The following is a 16,709-nucleotide window of genomic DNA, read 5'->3' on the forward strand; positions in this document are numbered from 1 at the left end:
CAAATATTCAAAGAAGAACTAACTTCTATGCTTCCAAGCTTTTTCAAGAAATTCAAGAGGAGGGAAGACTTCCAAGCTCCTTTTATGAGGTGAGCATAATCCTTATTCCAAAACCAGGCAAAGACACTACAAAGAAAGAAAACTGTAGGCCAATATCCCTGAAGAACCACAATGCTAAAATTCTCAACAAAATATTAGCAAACTGGATCCAGAAATACATGAAAAAAACCATATATCATGATCAAGTGGGATTTATTCTGGGGAGACAAGGCAGGTACAATATTCGCAAAACAATCAATGTGATTCATCACACAAAGAAAAGGAAGGAGAAAAATCACATGATAATATCAATAGATGCAGAAAAAGCATTTGATAAAATCCAGCACCCATTTATGATCAAAACTCCCAGCAGATTGGTAATATGGGGAATACACCTCAACATTATAAAGGCCATCTATGACAAACCCACAACCAACATCATACTCAATGGGCAAAAATTAAAAGCAATCCCCTTAGATCAGGAACAAGTCAGGGCTTCCCCCTTTCACCACTCCTATTCAACATAGTTCTGAAAGTCCTAACCACAGCAATCAGACAAGAAGAAGAAATAAAAGGCATCCAAATTGATAAAGAGGAAGTAAAACTATCATTCATTGCTGATGACATGATACTGTACATAGAAAACACTAAAGTCTCCGTCAAAAAACAATGAATTCAGCAAGGTGGCAGGATATAAAATTAATATTCAGAAATCAGTGGGATTTTTATATACCAACAATGAACTATCTGAAAGAGAAATTAAGACAACAATCCCCTTCACTATTGTAACCAAAAAAAAAATTAAGTATCTAGAAGTAAATTTAACCAAGAGGTTAAAGACTTGTACTTGAAAAATTATAAAACATTGATAAAAGAAATCAAGGAAGATACAAACAAGTGGCAGCATATACTGTGTTCATGGATAGGAAGAATAAACATCATTAAAATGTCTATATTACCCAAAGCAATTTACAAATTCAATGCAATTCCTATTAAAATACCAATGGCATACTTCAAAGATATAGAACAAATATTACAAAATTTACATGGAACTAAAAAAGAACATAAAAAGCCTCAGCAATCTTGAAAATGAAGAATAAAGTGGGTGGTATCACACTTCCTGATATCAAGTTATACTACAAGGCCATTGTACTCAAAACAACTTGGCATAAGAACCGGCATACAGATCAATGGAACAGAACAGAGAATCCAGAACTAAACCTGCACCTATATGGACAATTGATATTCGACAAAAGAGGTAAAAGCATACAATAGAATAAAGACAGTCTTTTTAACAAATTGGACAGGTATTTGCAAGAAAATGAAACTAGACCACCAACTTACATCATACACAAAAATAAACTCAAAATGGATAAAAGATTTAAATGTAAGTCATGGAACCAGAATAATCTTGGAAGAAAACATAGGCAGTAAGGTCTCCGACATCTCTTGCAGCAATATATTTGCTGATTTATCTCCACAGGCAAGTAAAATAAAGGACAGGATAAACAAATGGGACTATATCAGGCTAAAAAGCTTTTGCACAGCTAAAGACAATATGAACAAAATCAAAAGACAAACCACACAATGGGAGAATATATTCAACAATAAGTCTGATAAGGGGTTAATAACCAAAATTTATAATGAACTTGTAAAACTCAACAAAATAAATAAAGTAAATAACCCAATCAAAAAATGGGCAATAAAAAAGAAAAGGCAATAGAACTGAATAGACAGTTCTCCAAAGAGGACATACAGATGGCCAATAGGCATATGAAAAAATGCTCAACATCACTAATCATTAGAGAAATGCAAATTAAAACCACAATGAGATATCACCTCACACCAGTCAGAATGGCGCTCATCAACAAAACAATACAGAATAAGTGTTGACAAGGGTGTGGAGAAAAGGGAACCCTCGTGCACTGCTGATGGGAATGCAGACTGGTGCAGCCACTGTGGAAAACAATATGGAGAATCTTCAAAAAATTAAAAATGGAAATGCCTTTTGACCCTGCTACTCCACTATTAGGAATGTATCCTAAGAATACCAAATCACTGATTCAAAAGAAGAAATGCACCCCTATGTTTATTGCAGCATTGTTGACAATAGCCAACATCTGAAAACAGTCCAAGTTTCCATCAGTAGATGAGTGGATTAAAAACTGCGGTAGAGGCCTAACCTGTGGTGACTCAGTGGATAAAGCCTCAACCTGGAAATGCCAAGGTTGCCGGTTCGAAACCCTGGGCTTGCCTGGTCAAGGCATATATGGGAGTTGATGCTTCCAGCTCCTCCCCCCTTCTCTCTCTCTGTCTCTCCTCTCTCTCTCTCTCTCTCATCTCTAAAAAATGAATTAAAAAACAAACTGTGGTACATATTCACAATGGAATACTATGCAGCTGCGAAAAAGAAGAAAATCTTACCTTTTGCAACAACATGAATGGACCTGGAGACTATTATTCTAAGTGAAAAAAGCCAGAGAGAAAGAAAAATATGACTTCACTCATATGAAGAATGTAATGAACAATGTGAACTGAGGAACGGAATAGAGGTAGAGGTGGGATCAAAGGAACCAGAGGGAAAGTGGTCAGAAGGAAAGGGGAGGAGAGAATGGGATCAGAGAAGGGAAAGATATTAGTGAAATTATATATACACAATACAGCATTATAGAGAGCAGGACAGCAAATCCTGAAGGGAAGTGGGGAGGCTATTGGGAGAAGGGCTCAAAGGGTTATCAAGGGGAACATAGGGGTGGGGGAGTAGTAGATATATTCAGTGGGACACTTGAATTTATGTAAGCACAATGAATTAAAATAAATAAAAAATGTAAAAAAGAACATATATTATGCTATATAATTTTACCTTTTAAATGTACTATTACCATGTCTATTTTACTAATAAAAAATAAAAGTTGGAAGTGTAAAAACTAAAAAAAAAAAAAAGAGAAAAAGAAAAAAAGAAAAGTAAACAGAAGAATGGTTACCAGGGGCTGAAAGAGGGAAGAAATTGGAGTTCTTTATTAAATAGTACATACAGAGTTTCAGTTTGTAATAATGTAAAAGTTCTGGAGATAAGGATAGTGATGGTTGCACAACAATATGAATGTACTGAATGCCACTAAACTGTACATTTAAAAATAGCTAAAGTGGTTAATTTGTTATGTATATTATACCACCACCATCACAACAAAAAGAAGTGGGGAGGCAGTGTAGGAAAAGCAGCAAACCCTAATTCTCTTTCTGGTACAACTTCTGACTTCTGTTCAGTGATCACAGATAATTAACCGATTAACCTTTCAAGTCCTCAATTTCTTTAACTGTGAAGCAAGGGAGACTAGATTAGATGGTCTCTAGGTATCCTTCTAACTCTAATAGTCATCAGAAAAATGCATGTTCTAAGGACAAAGTCATGTCAGGATTTTTATTGGGGTCCCACCTGATGCTCGAACGCTTGTGGAAAAGATATTTCTTGCACAAGTGGTTGGAGAAACACATACTAGGCTTTTCATAAATGAATGTTAGAGTGGCTAGGCTTGCCACGAACCAGCACAGCTAGAAATTCCAGGTCCTGAGTGGGAACAGCACAAAATTAAGAAAATAGACCTAAAGAGAAAAAGGATGAGCTGGGGAAGACTTTCTGAAACACAGAATATGGCTTGCAAGAGGTGAGCCTCCACCCCCCCACCTGCTTTATTTATAGGGTAAAGTGAGGCCATTAGCAAATCAAAGAGATCATTAAAACAAAGTCACATTTCCAAGGCATCCCAAGAATTCTACCTAGTGCAGAAAACCTTCACCATACATAACATCTTAACTTCACAAAACAAAGGATAAAAAGGAAATTGCCTCAAGTCTTTTTGAGGAACATGGGGGATAGGATGAGTATAAACAATCTAGCACCATAGCTAACACGAAGGTGTGGAAAAAAATGGCTTTTAGCAACTTCACAGAACAAGTGAGGTGGGGGGTTGGGCAGACTATCAGCTTACTGCCAGTTCCCCACACCTCTGTCCCCCCAAAATCTAAACTGCAAAGACCCTGTTGGCTTTCGGTCCCCAACACAGGCTTATCAAGCCTGAGTGACATCAGAGAAATGGCACTGTAAGGAGCGATACCGATAAATCTCCCCCAAAATTCAACAAGATCTTCAACCAGAGACAGAAAAATCTATCCTTGGAACCTCCAGAAGTTCAACACTAAACGTGAAGTACTATCAACAAAATCACCCTCAGATGCCATTAAGGAAAAGAAAATCAAATATCATGGATACAAAAGACAGAGAGGTAGCACAGGTAGATGAGGAAAAATCTATGGAGAAAAAATTTAATATATTGGAAACCTTGGAGCTAAATGACAGAGAATCTAAAATAGAAATTCTAAAAATACTCAGAGATATACAAGAAAACACAGAAAGGCAATTTAGGGAGCTCAGAAAACAACTCAAATAACACAAAGAATATATTACCAAGGAAATTGAAACTATAAAACAAATCAAACAGAGATGAAAAACTCAATTCGCGAGCTGAAAAACGAGGTTAACAAGCTTAGCTAATAGAACAGGCCAGATAGAAGGTAGGATTAGTGAAATAGAAGACAAGCAACTTGAGGCACAACAGAGAGAAGAAAAAAGAGACTCAAAAATTTAAAACAAAATGAGAAAGCCCTACAAGAATTGTCTGACTCCATCAAAAAGAATAACATAAGAATAATAGGTATATCAGAGGGAGAAGAGAGAGAAAATGGAATGGAGAACATATTCAAACAAATAATAGATGAGAACTTCCCAAGCCTGTGGAAAGAACTAAAGCCTCAAATTCAAGAAGCAAACAGAACTCCGAGTTTTCTTAACCCTAACAAACCTATTCCAAGGCACATCATAATGAAATTGGCACAAACCAACGGCAAAGAAAAAATTCTCAAGGCAGCCAGGGAAAAGAAGAATACAACATATAAAGGAAGACCCATTAGATTATCATCCGATTTCTCAACAGAAACTCTACAAGTTAGAAGAGAGTGGACCCCAATATTTAAAGTCCTGAAAGAGAGGAACTTTCAGCCATGAATACTATACCCATCAAAGCTATCCTTCAAATATGAAGGAGTAATAAAAACATTCACAGATACAGAAAAGATGAGGTAATTTATCATCAGAAAACCCTCACTCCAAGAATTACTAAAGGGGGTTTTCCAACCAGATACCCAGATACAAAGAACAGAACAAAACAAAACCACAAGTAAAAGCTCCACCAAGAACACAATAAAAACAAATTTAAACTGTGACAACAAAAACAAAAAAAAAGGGGGGGAGAAGATGAGATTAACAGTAGCAAAGGACGATGGAGTGCAAAAGTACTCACAAGATAGTGCACTACAATGAACAAGGTAGGAACCCTTTTCATTACTTAATGGTAACCACCCTTGAAAAAACCACCACAGAAGCACATGATTTAAAAAAGATAGTAACAGAGGAAAGAAGTATGGAGTACAACCAAACAAAAACAAAGGATAGAAAAACAAAAGAGAAGAACCAAACAAGACAGAAAACTAACAGAAAGCAATGTATAAAATGGCAATAGGGAACCCACAAGTCTCAATAATTACACTAAATGTAAACGGATTAAACTCACCAATAAAAATGCACAGAGTAGCAGAATGGATTAAAAAAGAAAATCCAACTGTATGCTGCCTACAAGAAACTCATCTAGTCTGACCTGTGGTGGCACAGTGGATAAAGCGTCGACCTGGAATGCTGAGGTCGCTGGTTCAAAACCTTGGGATTACCTGGTCAAGGCACATATGGGAGTTGATGCTGCTTCCTGCTCCTCCCCTCTTCTCTCTCTCTTTCTCTCTCTCTCTCTCTCTCTCTTCCTTTTCTCCTCTCTAAAATGAATAAATAAAGTCTTAAAAAAAAAAAGAAGTCTTAACTCTTAGTTGCAGCATCTAAAAAAAAAAGAAACTCATCTAAGCAACAAGGATAAAAACAAATTCAAAGTGAAAAGCTGGAAAACAATACTCCAAGCAAATAACATCCAAAAAAAAGCAGGCATAGCAATACTCATATCTAATAATGCTGACTACAAGACAGCAAAAATACTCAGAGACAAAAATGGTCATTTCATAATGATTAAGGGGACGCTGAATCAAGAAGACATAACAATTCTTAATATATATGCACCAAACCAAAGAGCACCAAAATATATAAAATAGCTACTTATTGACCTTAAAAGAAAAACTGACAAAAATACAATCATACTTTGAGACCTCAATATACCGCTGACAGCTCTAGATCAGTCATCCAAACAGAGAATCAATAAAGATATATTGGCCTTAAACAAAAACTAGAGCACCTGGATATGATAGACATCTACAGGACATTTCATCCCAAAGTGACAGAGTATACATTTTTCTCCAGTGTACATGGATCATTCTCAAGAATTGACCATATGTTGGGCCACAAAAATAACATCAGCAAATGCAGAAAAATCGAAGTTGTACCAAGCATATTTTCTGATCATAAAGCCTTGAAACTAGAATTCAACTGCCAAAAAAGAGGAAAAAACCCCACAAGAATGTGGAAACTAAACAACATACTTTTAAAAAATAAATGGGTCAAAGAAGAAATAAGCGCAGAGATCAAAAGATATATATAGACAAATGAAAATGACAATACGACATATCAGAATCTATGAGATGCAGCAAAAGCAGTGATAAGAGGGAAGTTCATATCACTTCAGGCATATATGAACAAACAAGAGAGAGTCCAAGTGAACCACTTAACTTCACACCTTAAGGAACTGGAAAAAGAAGAACAAAGACAACCCAAAACCAGCCGAAGAAAGGAGATAATAAAAATCAGAGCAGAAATAAATGAAATAGAGAACAGAAAAACTATAGAAAAAATTAATAGAACAAGGAGCTGGTTCTTTGAAAAGATCAACAAAATTGACAAACCCTTGGCAAGACTTACCAAGGAAAAAAGAGAAAGGACTCATATAAACAAAATCCAAAATGAAAGGAGAAAACACCACAGATATCATAGATATACAAAGAATTATTGTAGAATACTATGAAAAACTTTATGCCACTAAATTCAGCAATCTAGAAGAAATGGATAAATTCCTAGAACAATACAACCTTCCTAGACTGAGTCAAGAAATAGCAGAAAGCCTAAACAGACCAATTAGTAGGGAAGAAATAGAAAAAACTATTAAAAACCTCCCCAAAAATGAAAGTCCAGGCCCAGACGGTTATACTAATGAATTCTATCAAACATTCAAAGAAGACTTGGTTCCTATTCTACTCAAAGTCTTCCAAAAAATTGAAGAAGAAGCAATACTTCCAAACACATTTTATGAGGTCAACATAACCCTCATACCAAAACCTGGCAAGGATGGCACAAAGAAAGAAAACTACAGACCAATATCTCTAATGAATACAGATGCTAAAATATTAAACAAAATACTATCAAATTGAATACAACAACATATTAAAAATATGTTGAATCCCCATGATCAAGTGGGATTCATCCCAGAATCTCAAGGATGGTTCAACATATGTAAAATGGTTAACAATACACCATATCAACAAAACAAAGAACAAAAACCACATGATCTTATCAATAGATGCAGAAAAGGCATTCGATAAAATACAACACAATTTTATGTTTAAGACTCTCAACAAAATGGGTATAGAAGGAAAATATCTCAACATGATAAAGGCCATATATGATAAACCATCAGCTAACATCATATTAAATGGCACAAAACTGAAGGCTTTCCCCCTTAAATCAGGAACAAGACAGGGTTGTCTACTCTCTCCACTCTTATTTAATGTGGTGCTAGAGGTTCTAGTCAGAGCAATCAGACAAGACAAAGAAATAAAAGGCATCCATATTGGAAAAGAAGTAAAGGTATCACTTTTTGCAGATGATATGATCCTATACATCAAAAACCCCAAAGAATCTACAAAAAGACTATTAGAAACAATAAGCCAATACAGTAAGGTCTCAGGATACAAAATTAACATACAAAAGTCCATAGCCTTTCTATATGCCAACAATGAAACATTTGAGAACGAACTAAAAAAAAAAAATCCCCTTCACGATTGCAACAAAAAAAATAAAATACCTAGGAATAAACATAACAAAGAATGTAAAGGACCTATATAATGAAAACTACAAAGCATTGTTAAGGGAAATCGAAAAAGATACAATGAGATGGAAGAATATTCCTTGTTCTTGGATAGGAAGAATAAATATAATCAAGATGGCCACATTACCCAAAGCAATATACAAATTTAATGCAATTCCCATCAAAATTCCAATGACAATTTTTTATAAAGATTATACTTCTGCTTTAATAGAATAACATTTGAAAATACACAGCTGTCCAGGAGAAAGGTTAAAGCGGTATGAGGTGCATAACTGTGCTTTAATCTGGGTCTGAAGTTTGTCATTGTAACAGCAATCATACTTCTAAACAAGCCATGTCCAGTAGCACTGCAAACACATCCAGTGGTAACATTAGAGCTATACACTTTACACTGTAACATGTCAAATACTCTCTAATTCACTGTGTGTTTCATCTGTTTTTTTTTTATTATTATTATTAAAAAGGGGTGTATCTATAGTTCACAATCAGAGTCAGGTTCCTTAAGACTTAGTTATGAAATGTTTTCTGTCAATTTGCTTCTCAAACTGATTTTTAAAAAAAATAAGAACAGTATAATTTATTCTTTAAAACAATTTTATAAATCTGGGGAATCTAGTTAATTTCATAATGACGTTAGTTGTATATGATACAAAGGAAATGCTAATATTTTCCAGGACAATATTATAGGTATAATAGGCTTTAATAATTCATGAGAAAAAAAGGTGGTAAAATTTAAACTTCTGTTTCAGATGTTCTAAAATCTCTATAAAACATTTGTCCAAAAATTAATCATTTAATTGTGGTACACAAATGTACTGAATGCATTGCCTGGTGTCAAGGTGGAAAACCCTCTCTTCTATATAATGAAATTATCTTCTGGTCCATCTTGACCGAAATCTTGGTTGTCTGAGGGCACAGGCTTCAAGTTGTAATAAAAAGCTTCATCATTATCTCCTAGTTGGTATTCATGTGCCAGTCCAGTGAAATAGTCACTCCCAAAGCCACTTCCAGATCCTGAGACATCGCCAGAGCCTGATCCAGAATGGTCCTCAGAAAGAGGAAAGACATCATTCAAGTTCTGGAATCTTGTCATTCAAAAAGTGTCAGTCCTTGAAGAGAGGATTCTGTTGGATTCACCTGGAAATAGGTCGAACATTGGTCCCTTCTCATCAATGCAGTTGGCAGAATTACTGTCAGGATTACAGCGGACCCGCTGGTACCTGGGCTCTTTGAATAGGTAAACCTTGAACAGAAGACTGCAAAACCAGGATGAGGACGAGAGCCAGGACCAGCCTACTGCACTGGAGAAACACCCGCATCATGACCAGCTCACTTCAGCTCCAATTGGCACGCCAACACCCCGATTAGGAAATGTAATCGGGGTTCTTTTAGAAAGGGTTCTAAAACCTCAGACCCTGCCCAGAACACACGTCACAGTTTCCATATGGGCTGATTCTCTGGGCCTTCTTTCTCCTTTCCACCTCTAGAAGGAGAACATGGTTTGGATTTCTCATTAACTGACTTTTCCACGGCTCCAGTCCCAGAGGAGGAGGTGATCAGAACCCGGACTCCTGACTCCTTGCTCCACAGCTCTCCCTCCAATGACAATTTTTAAAGAAATGGAACAAAAAATTATCAGATTTATATGGAACTATAAAAAACCCCAAATAGCCAAAAAATTCTAAAGAAAAAGAATGAAGCTGGGGGCATTACAATACCTGACTTCAAACTATATTATAGAGCCACGACAATCAAAACAGCATGGTATTGGCAGAAAAATAGACACTCAGACCAATGGAACAGAATAGAAAGTCCAGAAATAAAACTACATATATATGGTCAAATAATTTTTGATAAAGGGGCCAACAACACACAATGGAGAAAAGAAATCCTCTTCAACAAATGGTGCTGGGAAAACTGGAAAGCTACATGCAAAAGAATGAAACTTGACTTCAGTTTGTCCTTTTGTACTAAAATTAATTCAAAATGGATCAAAGACCTAAATATAAGACCTGAAACAATAAAGTACATAGAAGAAGACATAGGTTCTAAACTCATGGACCTTGGTTTTAAAGAGCATTTTATGAATTTGACTCCAAAGGCAAGGGAAGTGAAGGCAAAAATAAATGAATGGGACTACATCAGACTAAGAAGTTTTTGCTCAACAAGAGAAACTGACAACAAAATAAACGGACAGCCAATTAAATGGGAAATGATATTTTCAAACAACAGCTCAGATAAGGGTCTAATATCCAAAATTTACAAAGAAAATAAAACTCAACAACAAACAAACAAACAATCCAATATAAAAATGGGAAGAGGACATGAACAGACAGTTCTCCCAGGAAGAAATACAAATGGCCAACAGATATATGAAAAGATGCTCATCTTCATTAGTTATTAGAGAAATGCAAATCAAAACGGCAATGAGGTACCACCTCAACACCTGTTAGATTAGCTATTATTAACAAGACAGGTAATAGCAAATGTTGGAGAGGCTATGGAGAAAAAGGAACCCTCATTCACTGTTGGTGAGAATGTAAAGTAGTACAACCATTATGGAAGAAAGTATGGTAGTTCCTCAAAATACTGAAAATAGAACTAACTACCTTATGACCCAGCCATCCCTCTGGGTATATACCCCAAAAACTCAGAGACATTGATACGTAAAGACACATGCAGCCCCATGTTCATTGCAGCATTATTCACAGTGGCCAAGACATGGAAATAACCAAAAAGCCCTTCAATAGAAGACTGGATAAAGAAGATGTGGCACATATACACTATGGAATACTACTCAGCCATAAGAAATGATGACATCAAATCATTTACAACAAAATGGTGGGATCTTGATAACATTATACGAAATGAAATAAGTAAATTAGAAAAAACTAAGAACTGCATTATTCCATACGTAGGTGGGACATAAAAACGAGACTAAGAGACATGGACAAGAGTGTGGTGGTTATGGGGTGGGGGGGGGGAGAGGGGAAGGGGAGGTGGAGGGGCACAAAAAACACTAGATAGAAGGTGACGGAGGACAATCTGACTTTGGGTGATGGGTATGCAACATAATTGATAGACAAGATAACCGGGACATGTTTTCTTTGAACATATGTACCCTGATTTATTGATGTCGCCCTAGTAAAATTAATAAAAAATAAATCTAAAAAATAAAATAAAATAAAATAAAATAAAATACAAGCCTATAGGAAGACATCCAGATAAAAGGTCTAGGTGCATTCTGACAAGCCACCAATTAGTGTCTAGAGAAAGTACAGAATAAAGTTGATGCAGCTAATTATTTCAAATTTGGTGGGTAAAAATCAATCTTATACAAATATAATTTATAGTTTTAAGTAAACAAACATCATTTAACAGATGCAATTTCTAGTTACAAATATTTATGATTGCAAGGATACAAGTCAACAGTCCTTGGAATCTTTACAAAAAAACCTTTGTATATCACCAGAAAGCTCTTTGCCTTTTGTAGCAAACAGCTTGAGAAACTCAACTTCATAATAACAAGCTACAGAATAAGTATAAACTTATGATAGCTTATATGTAAATATTCATAATTGCTTTTCTTTTAAAAGATCTGTTTAATTTTGTTTGAATTAATTTTGTTCAAATTCTCTATCATTTTGCTGCAGAACCCTTTTTTATTATAACTCTTAACATTCCACAAACTTGTTGTTCCAATAATGTATCATCTGGGCTTCTGCTTATAAGCAATGCTTTTAATGGGCCTCTTCCAGTCCCAATCCCTTCTTGTGGCTTGCTTCAATAATAATTTGTAGCCTGACCAGTGGTGGCGTAGTGGATAGAGCATCAACCCAGAACGCTTAGGTCGCCAGTCAAAACCTAATGTCACCAGCTTGAGCGTGGGCATCCCGGCTTGAGTTCAAGGTTACTGGTTTAAGTGATGAATCATTGACATGATCCCACGGTCACAAGTTTGAGCCCAAAGGTCACTGGCTTCAAGCCCAAGGTAGTGGTTTGAGCAAGGGGTCACTGGCTTGGCTTGAGAGGTCCCCCAACCCCTAGTCAATGCACATCTGAGAAGCAATGAATGCACAATTAAAGTGAAAAAACTATGAGTTGATGCTTCTCCTTCTCTCTTCCTCTCTCTCAAAAAAAATAAAAATTAAAAATAGAATTCATGAAAAAATACACACTGATACTCATTAAAAAATACTAATAATTTGTAGCCAGTGTTGAATTAAAGAACATAGGGTTTTGAAGTTTTTCTCCTCACTAAAAACCAGAAAGAGGAAAGATAAATTGCAAATAGGAAAATGAATTCTTTAGATCTGGATTATGAAGGAGTCAAGATAAGAGAATGTTTCTGGTTGAGACCCCTCCTGGACGGTTGGCATTCCTCAGTGTACTCCCTTGAGTCCTTTGTGAACTCTCCACATATTCACTCTTTCCCTCAGATTCAGCAAGTCTCCCTGTATGCTAGTGACACCCAAATCCCCATCACCAGTCTAGACTTCTTACCTGAAGCTTGGGCCCATAGACCTAAGTGCCTACTGGTGACTGGAGGTGGGGGCAACCAATCAGCCTTTGGTCCCATTGTCCAGGTTCTGAAGCTTACATAGCTTCTACCTGCACCCCTAAGAACAAACTTTTCTTATGATAGACTCTGGGAGCAATACCAGTACTTATGGAGTAAGTATGATAATCTGATTGAGATTGATGTTTCTTATCCATTCTAGGAAAACTGTAATGGTTCTGTGCTTTAAAAGCTAACAGTTTAGTGGCTGTGATCAGTTTTTTGTAATTGATGAAATGACAGCATGAGCTTTGCAGTCAGAAACCTGAATTTGAACTGCAGATCTTCTTTTTGTGGTTTCCATATCTGTAAATTGGGGAGAAAATCACCACTGTTGGGATGTTGTGAGGATTTAGTGAAGTAGCCCATCAATAGCACCTGGTTTGTTGCTCACAGGGTTCATTTGAGAATGGGTACTCAAATGAGAAAATGTATACAAAAACTGTTATATGTCATCATTAGTATTTTGACGAAAAGGAGTTATACTCACACATGGGTATGGAGCTCAGTATGTAATGGTGGTGGTAGAGTAGTGGGGGTGGGTATAGTGTGTGTGTGTGTGTGTGTGTGTGTGTTTTAATGGGTTCTCTGTTGGGCCCCTAGTCTATTGTTTTCGGTACTACTTGAGCCACAGCTTCTCGCTCCCTCTTCACCTTACCTTTTCCTAAATCAGTAGTCCTTAAACCTCCTGATTGTCCACCTGTGGAGCTCTTTTCTTTTCTTTTTTTTTTTTTTTTTTTTTTTTTGGTGGGCCATCTGTTTATTGGTGTCTCACCAAGACAGGCAAGCCACAAGAGAAGCCAAGGCAAAAGCAGAAAACCTGCTTTTCCCATGGAGGGCAAGGGATCAGGGAAGCCTCTGCAATGCTGATAGCAGGAACTGACTGTGGAGCTCTTTAAGAAAAAAACGACAAGCCTCACCCCCTGGAGACTCTTATTTAGTAGAGCCGAGTGGACCCTAAGTATCTGTTTTTAAGTATACGCTTCAGTGATTTTTATATGCAACTAAGGGATTAAGAGTGGGTCATGGCACTTGGCCTCTAGAAAGAGATACGAGTAGCTCATTTCAGGTCTGTTCTCGATTTCATCTACATTTGTTTTAGATACTCCCACCCAATCTGTGGTCTTACAAAATGTCAATACGCTGATTGCTCCCAGTTGTATCCTGATGTGCAATGTTTGTCCTGAACTCCAGGTTCCTCTTATTTCCAGTTCAATATCTCCCTCAAATATTTAGTAGAGGCATCTTGACCTAAAACCTTCTCCTCCCCATGGCTTTCTCTTAAAAAAAGTTTTTTTAAATTTATTGATATTAGAGAGAAGGGAGGGAGAGAGAAACATCTATTTGTTGTTCCACTTATTTGTGCATTCATTGATTCTTGCATGTGCCCTGATTAGGGATCAGACCCTGAACATAATCAGGTCTCTAGACAAAGTTACTCCCTCATTGGCCTTCCCTTTCTGTTCTTCCAAAAGAGCCCTTCTCATGCTCCACTTCTTAACCTGTTTTATTTGCTTCATTGCACTCCTCACTACTGTTGGCATCTTATCCATCTACGGCTCTATTATATGACACCCATCTTAGGGCAGGGACTCTGTCCATTTTTGCATCAGAGTGCTTATAACAATAGTAGACTATCAATAAATTACAGGGTGGGGCAAAAGTAAGTTTTTAATTGTTTGTATAGAAAATACAATTGTAATGTCGGTGGATAATGGGGAAAGGTCAGGCCCGGGAACTTTCCCTAGGACCACCCACAACCAAGCAAGCCAAAAGAAACTTCCCAGGAGCCCTTTGGAAAAGAGCAACACCTCCATTAGCCAGTGAGATTTCATCACGTCATATTAGCTCGACCACCCTAGGGACCTTTTAAATATCCCTCACATGGTTAAGCCTTGCGACTTCTCTGAGCCCTGCCCCCCCCCCCCCCCCCCCCGGGGCCAGAGAACCTTGTGGGGCAATGCATGCTGTACTCAATAAAGCCTTTTATTATTCCACACTTAGTGGCTCCGGCCCCTTCCTTCTTTCTCAGCGGGGAAAAATACCTTACATTTTGGTGCTGAAAACCCGGAAGAGTTGAAGTCCGCAAGGACCGCTCCTCTCCCCGTCCCCTCAGAGAAAGAACCAGGATCTCTGACCTTCCACCCACTTCAGCGCACTGTGCGGTAAGTCCCCGGCCTCCAGCCACCCTTCCTCTGAGACTCCCTGTTCGAAACCATAGCTACTTCAGGGAAGTCTTTTCTGTTCCGAGGGCGTGTGTGCCCATGGAGAAGTCTCGAGCACATCCACTTTACCTTATTCGTTCGTGGCCAGAGCTTGAGTTTTGGGATACCAGTTCTCAATTCTGACCACTCCGAGGACTGAGGCAACCGTGGGGGCACAGGAATCTCCTTCCCTAAAGAAGAAGAAACTGTTCTTCTCCGCTGTGGCCAGGCCATAGAACCCACTGAGATAGCCTCTTGAAGGGACTTTCGGTTTTAACACCCTCATCAATTTAACTATTGCCAAAAAAGCTGGGAGCTGGTTGGAGATCCCTCCTTTTATTTATTTATTTATTATTTTTTTCTTTAAAAAATTTTTTTAAACAGGTTTTTGCGAAGGGAGAGGAGGAGGCTCTCAGAGGAAAGAGAGGTCCACAGAGGGACCAAGAAAAGTCCCAAGAGAGGGAGAAAGAAAGAGAAAGAGTGAGGGAGAGAGGCGCCCCCGGGGGTCAGGCAGGAGGGAAAGAGAGTTGGGAGTCCGCGGAGAAGGGAAGATTAGGAGTGGAGGTTTTAGGTGAGGTTTCTCTGGCCAGAAAAAGGCCTGCGCGGTGGAACAGGCAGCACAGAGATTAAGGACAGGTGCGCAAATAATTAGAGGCCGTGAATGTAAGAGATCTCTAATCAGTTCCCAGCTTTTTTGGCGATAGTTAAATTGGTGAGAGTGTTAAAACCGAAAGTCCCTTCAGGAGGCTAATTGAGTGGGTTCTGTGGCCTGGCCACAGCGGAGAAGAAGAACAGTTTCTTCTTCCTTAGGGAGGGAGACTCCCGCGCCCCAACAGCCGCACTCAGTTCTCGGAGTGGTCAGACCTGAGCATTAGCATCCTAAAAACTCAAGGTCCAGCCACGGATGAAAGTGGATGTGCTTGGGGAGGTCTCCACAAGCACATGCTCACTCGGACGGAAAAGAGTTCCCTGACATAGCTACGGTTTCGGACAGGGAGTCTCGGAGGAAAGAACTGAGAGGAAAGCTGGAGCCAGGGGACTTACCGCACCGTGCGCCGAAGTGGGTGGAAGTTGGAGATCCTGGTTCTTTCTCCTGGTTCTCGGAGGGGAGGAGAAAGGAGCGGTCCTTGCGGACTTCTAACTCCTTCCGGGTTTTTGGCACCAAAATGTAAGGTATTTTTCCCCGCCGAGAAGGAAGGAACGGGCCAGAGCCGCAAAGTGTGGAATAATAAACGGCTTTATTGAGTACAGAGCGCGCATCCCGCCCGGCAAGGTTCCCTGGCCCCGAGGAAAGAAAGATGGAGGCTAGGGAAGTTGCTCTCTCTCTCCCTCCTGTCTGACCCCCAGGGACACCCGTCTCTCGGGACTTCTCTCTGGTCCCTCTGCGGACCTCTTCACTCTGGTCTCTTCCCTCTGAGAGCCCCCTCCCCTCCTTTTGCAAAATTCTGTTTCTTATTCACCACTACCAGTCTCTCTTTCTCCTCCCTTGCCGGCCAGGGGCCCCTCCCTTCTCCACTGTGTTCTTAAGTCCCTCCTCCGTCAGGCCATTCTCCACCTACTATTGGCTCTTACACCGGTTTTCAGGATGTCCAACCCCAATTTTCTTACAGGAAGTTCTGGCCCTGTCCCGCCTTTGGCTCCAGCGTTTCCTGCTGGATCTGGGTGCCGGGCTCTCCACAAGCCCCGTCCTCTTATTCTCAACCCCCAAACTGCTATCCGGGACCTGTGAACACGGCATTTAAAGTTTTTAATGGTCCC

The 16,709-nt window shown here is 38.7% G+C and overlaps 1 pseudogene; it reads right to left on the bottom strand.

The window, feature by feature from the left end:
- Nucleotides 1–8,631: 8,631 nt before the first annotated feature.
- On the bottom strand, nucleotides 8,632–9,541 carry LOC136389414 (serglycin-like; annotated as a pseudogene).
- Nucleotides 9,542–16,709: the final 7,168 nt, after the last annotated feature.

This window comes from Saccopteryx leptura, chromosome 1, assembly GCF_036850995.1.
Source record: "Saccopteryx leptura isolate mSacLep1 chromosome 1, mSacLep1_pri_phased_curated, whole genome shotgun sequence".
NCBI classification, from domain to species: Eukaryota; Metazoa; Chordata; class Mammalia; order Chiroptera; family Emballonuridae; genus Saccopteryx; species Saccopteryx leptura.